Consider the following 8,241-nt stretch of genomic DNA (forward strand, 5'->3'; position numbering starts at 1 on the left):
CTTTCCCCCCCTCGAATGGCAACAAAATGGTTTGTGGAACATTTTACACTGTCCATATTTGTTAAATTGGTGGAAAAGAGCCTGCAATGGCCAAGATGCATAACTCAGTCGTTAACTGCAGAAATGGAAAGGCACTACTCTGGTATTCTGCTTAGCAGTGCTCTGCAGAACTTCAATTTATTATATCAATCTTGGACCTCCAGTGTAAACATTCTCATAGGTACATACCACCCTGCACTTTAAAAAAGACATCCATTCAGGCTGTGTGATGCATGCTGCTGTGCCTAGTACCTGGTGCAAAGCCCTTCCTTCCCCACTGCTGCATACCACTGTGCTGGGAATTTGGCACAAATCTCTGCTGTCCATTGGCACTCCCCCATGGCTTAGTGTGGAAAGGCTGCCTGCAAGTGTTGGTGCTGGGCAGATCAGGCGTGTGATGTGGCTGCTCAGGTTTGTACTCTGGCCGACAGGGTGAGTGCAAGGCAACACTGGATTGGCGGTGGCTGCTTCATATGTTGACAGATTGTCCAGATCCCGTTGGATGTGCTGAAAGCTGCTGTCGCTTTCATGAAGGCATCTGCAGGCTGGGGAGACCTGTGCAGCCAAACAAAGAGATGGGAAGATAGCAGCTGTCATTCCTTGGACCACATCCTGATGTACTGATTGTGTCATTTGGGAAACAGTGCATTCTTGAAGGGACGCTGAACTACTGGATTTTATACCAGGAATCTAGAACAGTTCCACAAATTTACTGACACATTGATGTTGGGAGGATTAGATTTCTTTTGGATTTGTCACATAATTTTATGCAGCTCATCCAACCATACAATTCTTGTGCAATCTTTTGATTCACTGTCTGGACAGAGGTCAATTACATACTTCCTGCAATACTTGGCACTTTAAATAGACATTCATGAGTTGCTAGTGTTGATGAGTTGGTGGTAATAAAAGTCCTTGTGGGTCATTCACACTAGGACAAATGGTGATAACTCATATTTCTATTACAACAGGATTATATCATCAGAGGGAACTCACATAAAGACTTAAAAACCGTTAACTCTGAAACAGCTGCTCCCCTGACAGAGATCAAATTGATTTGAAAAGTCTATCACAGTTAATCAAGGTAGGCAATTCAATTTCCTAACTTCCATCATTTCAGATCCACCACACACAATCAACGCTTGATTTAGTGACACAAAAAAGCAAATGGACATCTGAAACAGCTGTAAAACTGCCAAATAATAGTCATCCTGGGAAGACATTCAGACTGTATTATTCAGTAAACATATACCAGCTTTTCAAAATGTAGCTCTACAGATGTTCTGTGTTATAACCTTAAAGAGTAATAGAGTCATAGAGGTGTACAACATGGAAGCAGGCCTTTCAGCCTAACTTGTCCATGCTGACCAAGATGCCTTCCTGAGTTAGTCCCATTTGCCTGCATTTGGCCCTTTCCTACCCATGAACTTGTCTAAATGTCTTTTAAATTATGTAATTATACCTGCTTCTACCACCTCCACTGGCAGCTCATTCCATATACATATGACCCTCTGTGTGAAAAACCTGCCCCTCAGGTCCCTTTTAAATCTTTACCCTCTCATCTTAAACCTATGCCCTCCAGTTTTAGTTTTCGCTGCCCTGGGGAAGACTGTGACCATTCATCTTATCTATGCCCTTCATGATTTTATAAACTTCTATAAGGTCACCCCTCAGCCATTTTTACTCCAGGGAAAACAGTACCAGCCTATCCAGTCTCTCCTTATATCTCAAGCCCTCCAGTCCTGGCAACATCCATGTAAATCTTTTCTACGCCCTCTCCAGCTTAATCATCCTTCCTTTAGCATGACAACCAGAACTGCACTCAATATTCCAGGTGCGATCTCACCAATGTCTGGTACAGGTGCAACATGATGTCCCAACTCTTGTACTCAGTACCCCATCTGATGAAGGTAAGTGTGCCATATGCTACCTTTACCACCTTGTCTGTGTTGCCACTTTCTAGGAACGAATGGATAAAGTTAATGAAAATATCCTGGAGAACACTTCACTAGTGGAATAATTTTGTAAAGTACAGTTTGGTATTGTTTCTCAGAACTGAATTATGTATCTTTTTGGGCCAGTTAACTGAAAAAGAATCCTTGACAGACAGTGATGGCATTCCTACTAACCCATTCTTAGCTGTCTGTGGTGTGGTGTGGATAGGAACACTTGTCTAATGTAGGAATTCAAGTAAACATCCAGAGTGCTTGCTTCATCTGGATCTCTGGGTGAAGTATGCCCAATATTTTATAAATGTTTCACCCACATTTACTGGGGAGAAGATTGTAACTTGCCTGTGTGCGGAGGATGGTGGAGGGATTTGGAAGAGGAAGAATGCAACTTCCTGTGGTTAGCAGGAATAGCTGCAATGTACTACAATATGACTTCACAAAGATGCTCATTCTCCTTGGACTTTCAAAGTCCCACCTGCTGAGACTTTAGTTCCCTATTCACCATGATGTTGCTGCAAGTAGCAGTTGGTTCAACCACTCCACACCCTTTATGTAAAAGACATGGACCTGAATAGATTTGGTAGACAACTGATTTAGCCATCAACAAGCAGATATTCCTGTAGCACATAAAGCGCTTTTGGGTCTTATTCTTCTCTGTCAACTATTCCAGGACCATTCCAGAATGCAAAGGTAACTCAGAGCTTTATTTCTCTACTACACACTATCTTCTTAACTTCCATCTTCCCTTCTACCTTTACTTCTAATAACATGGAAGGATGTCATGGACATTGAGACCACTAACTCAGTAGCTTCTTCCACTTTCTTCATTTCCTCTAGGATGCCTCCAACCAGGGCTGAGTACCCTCTAAGATGCCTCGCACTCTTAGCTTGAACTCACACCTATCCCAAGTTTTTCTTTGGTCTCTTCTTATTCCCACTCCAAGCACATCTTCTCCACAAGACCCATTTCCTGCGCCCAAGAACTAATTCCCAGTATACTGTTGACCACAAAGTTTCCTTTTCTGGCTGTCATGATAGCTGATAGCTCATAGTGCACCCCCACCTTGAAATCTGTTGTCATGACCCTTCAAAAAACATTTATACTTTGTGCAAAATATTTGCACAATACTTTATGAGGTATATGGTAGTTAAGATAAGATACCTTCATTAGTCACGTGTACATCGAAACACACAGTGAAATACATCTGCTTGTGTTCTGGGGGCAGCCCACAAGTGTCGCCACGCTTCCAGTGCCAAAATAGCATGCCCACAACTTCCTAACCAGTACGTCTTTGGAACGTGGGAGGAAACCGGAGCACCCGGAGGAAACCCACACAGACACGGGGACAACGTACAAACTCCTTACAGACAGTGGCCGGATTTGAACCCAGGTTGCTGGCGCTGTAAAGCATTATGCTAACCGCTACCCTACCATGCCTGTCACACTACTGTGCCTGCCACGCTACAGTTTGCGTGAGTGGTCAGACATTATAAGTCAGTGATGAAATTACCATTGGAAACCCTACTGGTATAAGGGATGCTCATAGGTAAATAATCTATAGGACTTTTAAATAAGCATGTCCATAAGGAGTAGCAGGTCAGTGGAACATGCATGTTCTTGGCCATACATCACTTTGTCTTGAAAGCATAAAGAGATGGATCATTTTCCGCTGTATTTAGAATTTACAGCAGACATTGGGGTTTGGAGATTGTGCGAGAGAGGAAAAGGAGGAGGAGGAGGAGGAGGTCATTGCTGGAGATGGGATACTTCCGTGGTGGATTCCTTGTGGCTTTCAGATAAAGACATCAGGAACAAAATTAGTTAAAGAAGCAAAGGAGAGTGCAGGAACATGGGGAGACAGTTCCTATTTTTTAAGTGCTTCTGTGGAAGAGATGCTGCTGGGGAATTTGTGCCTTCTATTTACTGGTGGCTGACTGGGTTCTGCAAGGAAATTTCAAGGAGAAATTGTTATTGACATTTAGACCCCATTTTTAAGGGAACTGATTGGACTACACATCACCGGCATTAGGTCTATACTTCTTCCAGTCTGAACATTTTGCCTCGTCTTTGTTCTGAAGTTCTCCAGAATTTACAAAATCATTGGTAACCAGTGTGGCTGCATCATAAAGATTTTCTATTTATTGGAAAGCAAAACTCTTGCAACAAGCTTGTTCCTATCTGGTGGATGTCCTATGCCGGAGAAGTTGATGCCAGAGGGGGAAAAAATATTAATGTAAGAATTTGTTTTGGAATGAGTTTATATTAATCATTTTGTCAAGAGGTGTCTCTCTGAAACACATTGAAGTACTGATTGTTATTGAAGGCAAGACTCAACTTTTAAAGCAAATATGCATGGATAAAATGTCTGAGCAGCTGTTAATTTGTTAACTTCAGTTTAAATCTTTTATCTTTTCTGCTTGTATGGAGAGTAGGCATATTCTTTAGTAATAATATTGGAGATTTCTATGCTTTCATTTAAATTTTCTTGCTCTAGTATTTTCTTTGTGTTTTAGGTTGTATGTTTATATTTTTTTATTCATTTTCTGGGATGTGGGCATCGCCAACAAGGACAATTTTTGCTTATCCCTTAGTTAAACATAATTTCTAAATTTGAAGATAATATTAAATTAGCAGAGCTGACCAACATTGAGGAGGACTGAAACAAATTACAAGACATGAATGAACTTGCAGAATAGGCATAATTAGGGAATTAATGTAAACATGGAGAAGTATGGGGTTACATTTTGGTAGGAAAAGTAGAGAGGTTTCTTAGAATAAGAACATAAGAGCAAAGGCTTCTGGGTGTACAATCAGTGCATGCCATTAAGGCTCTAACAAAAGCAAACCAGGCACTCAGTGTATTTCTAGAAGGTTAGAATTGAAAACAGAGAAGTTGTGATAAAACTTGTTTAAACCACACTTTTAGTTCTGTATTTACTTTTGATTGGTGTATCATGAAAGGAATATGGAAGCACCAAAAAGGGTATTAAAATGATTTATGAAGTTATTAGAGCTCTGGTTATATCTATTAGGTAAGTAGGTTGGGTCCCTTTTCTCTTGACAGAAAGGCTGAGGGGTCATTTGACAGAAGTCTTCAAAATTATGAGAAGTTTTAACAGTGTAGACACGCAATGAGCATTTCCACCCATGGAGAAGAGCAAAACAAGAGGTCATTGATACAAGAAATCAAGTAGAAAATTCAGAAGAAACTTATTTGCACCCAGAGAATATGGAATCTGTTACTGCAGGGAGTGGTTGAAGCAAAAAGCAAAGATATGTTTAAGGGGAAGATAGATGAATATATAAAGGAGAAAGACATGGAAGATAGTGCTAATGGAACTAGACAGGATAAAATGGGAGGAGGCACAAGGGTGATCAGTGCCAAATGGATAATTTCTATGTGTACATAACCTATGTGTAAATGTTTCTAATTTTACCTCTAAGACATAACATTTTAGAATAATTCGATGTGCTGCACAACAGAGGTGTCACTATGCATTCCACGTTTCATTACATGTATTTGAATGCACACATATCACAAACCTGATGCAGTGAAATTGTTAAAGGGATGATTATGATCCTTGCAGGCCATTTTTCTTTGGCTTTAAATGTAACTGTCAAAACGTTGGCTTAATTTACAAAGAAAATGGAGTCTAATAAACACTTCACTAGATCAGCTCCCTTTTATTACATTTGTGCATGTTACAGAAATCCCAGCTGGGCTGAAACATTATCTGTCCTTTTATTAAACATCTGCCAGGCTTGAGTTCTATAATTAGTGTTCATTTTTTTCTGAAGGTTGATCCTAGAAAACATAGCTTGCAGAGAAACGAAATATATAACTGATGACTATAGTCTAAGTTGAACCTAGATTCAATAGGTGTGATATTAATGTTGACTTTGTTAAGAGTTGTTGTCCTAGGAGTTTCTATAATTCTGACAGAACGGAAATGACTAACTACAATTAAGAGCAATGTATTCAGTAAATTTATCTTCAATCCTTACAACAAACATTATATAAAGTTTGCACAATAAATTTTTAAGTTTATTCTGCCATTTGGAAATTGAATGTATGCACTTAACATCAACATATACTAGATTTTCTTTCACTGAGTTTTTGTGAATTAAAAAAAAATCATATTTCAATTAGTAATTATTATATGAATAAGCTTTCAACTTGTCAAGCTAGCTATCAGAACATACAAATTTAAGAATAAAGCAGATATTAGATTTTATGTAGTGGGTTTTTCCAGAGAAAGTAAAAACAAACCTTTTGGTAATTTGTTGAAAATGAACTAAATTTTCAAATATGCACACGAAAACTCTATAATCACAAAATGTTTTAAGTAAAATCTTTTGATTCATACAGACACATTTAGGGTGGTTTTCCCTTAACATTTGTGTTTAATTAAGTTGTGGAGCCAATCTATTTTAAACTGCTCTTTTCATTTCAAAATAATCAATTCTGTCATTTCTGTTCAAGCCAGACATAACAGAACAACAGGAAACCTTAACTTAAGAATGAAATGAAATTTGCCACAGACCTGTATAGTTTGCTGAAAGCTTTTTGTTTAGTTGAAGCAGCATCACCATAAATTACAGCAGGTTAAATACTAGAAAATATATAGAATATTAAAGCTGAATATTGGTTTTCCTTGACTTACTTGAGCAATTGCACACTTGTCTTGCTTGTTTAGAAAGCAAGGATCAGACAGGGCTCTAGAGAGTTATAAGGTAGCCAGGAGGGAGCTTAAGAATGGACTTAGGAGAGCTAGAAGGGGACATGAGAAGGCCTTGGCGAGTAGGATTAAGGAAAACCCCAAGGCGTTCTATACATATGTGAGGAATAGGAAGATGACTGGAGTGAGGGTAGGACGGATCAGGGATAAAAGAGGAAACGTGCCTGGAGTCGGAAGAGGTAGGGGAGTCCTTAATGAATACTTTGCTCAGTATTCACCAGTGAGAGAGACCTTGATGTTTATGAGGATGGCGTAAAACAGGCTGAATCGCTAGGGCATGTCAGTGTGAAGAAAGAGGATGTGCTGGAACTTTTGAAAAACATTAGGATAGATAAGTCACCGGGGTCGGATAGGATATATCCAAGGTTATTATGGGAAGTGAGGGAAGAGATTGCTGCACCTTTGGTGATGATCTTTGCATCTTCACTGACCACAGGAGTAGTGCCAGATGATTGGAGGGTGGGAAATGTTGTTCCTTTGTTCAAGAAAGGGAGTAGGGATAACCCTGGGAATTACAGACTAGTGAATCTTACTTCAGTGTTGGGCAAATTACTGGAGAAGATTCTTAGAGACAAGATTTATGGGCATTTGGAGAAGCATAGGCTGATTAGGGACAGTCAGCATGGCTTTGTGAGGGGCAAGTAGTGCGTCATGAGCCTGATTGAATTCTTTGAGGATGTGACAAAGCACATGAAGGTAGAGCAGTGGATGTAGTGTACATAGATTTTGCTAAGGCATTTGATAAGATTCCTCATGGAAGGCCATTCAGAAAGTCAGGAGGTATGGGATCCAGGGAAACTTGGCTGTGTGGATTCAGAATTGGCTTGCCCACAGAAGACAGAAGGTGGTTGTAGGTGGCGCATATTCTGCCTGGAGGTCGGTGACTAGTGGTGTTCCACAGGGATCTGTTCTGGGACCCCTGCTCTTTGTGATTTTTATAAATGACTTGGATGAGGATGTAGAAGGGTGGGTTAGTAAATTTGCAGATGACGTGAAAGTTGGTGGTGTTGTGGATAGTGTAGAAGGTTGCTGTAGGTTACAACAGGACATTGATAGGATGCAGAACTAGGCTGAGAAGTGGCAGATGAAGTTCAACCCGGAAAAGTGTGAAGTGATACACTTTGGAAGATCGAGTTTGAAGGCAGAATACAAGGTTAATGGCAGAAATCTTAGCAGTGTGGAGGAACAGGGGGATCTTAGGGTCATCGTCCATAGATCCCTCAAGGTTGCCGCGCAAGTTAAAAGGGTTGCTAAGAAGGCGTATGGTGTGTTGGCCTTCATTAGTTGGAGTATTGCGTTCAAGAGCCACCAGGTAATATTGCAGATCTATAAAATTCTGGCTAGACCACACATGGAGTATTGTGTTCAGTTCTGGTTGCCTCGTTTTAGGAAGGATGTGGAAGCTTTGGAGAGGGTGCAGAGGAGATTTACCAGGATGCTGCCTGGATTGGAGAGCATGTCATATGAGGATAGGTTGAGCAAGCTAGGGCTATTCTACTCGGAGCAAAGG

The sequence above is a fragment of the Pristis pectinata genome, chromosome 1 (genome assembly GCF_009764475.1).
Source record: "Pristis pectinata isolate sPriPec2 chromosome 1, sPriPec2.1.pri, whole genome shotgun sequence".
Classification (NCBI taxonomy): Eukaryota; Metazoa; Chordata; class Chondrichthyes; order Rhinopristiformes; family Pristidae; genus Pristis; species Pristis pectinata.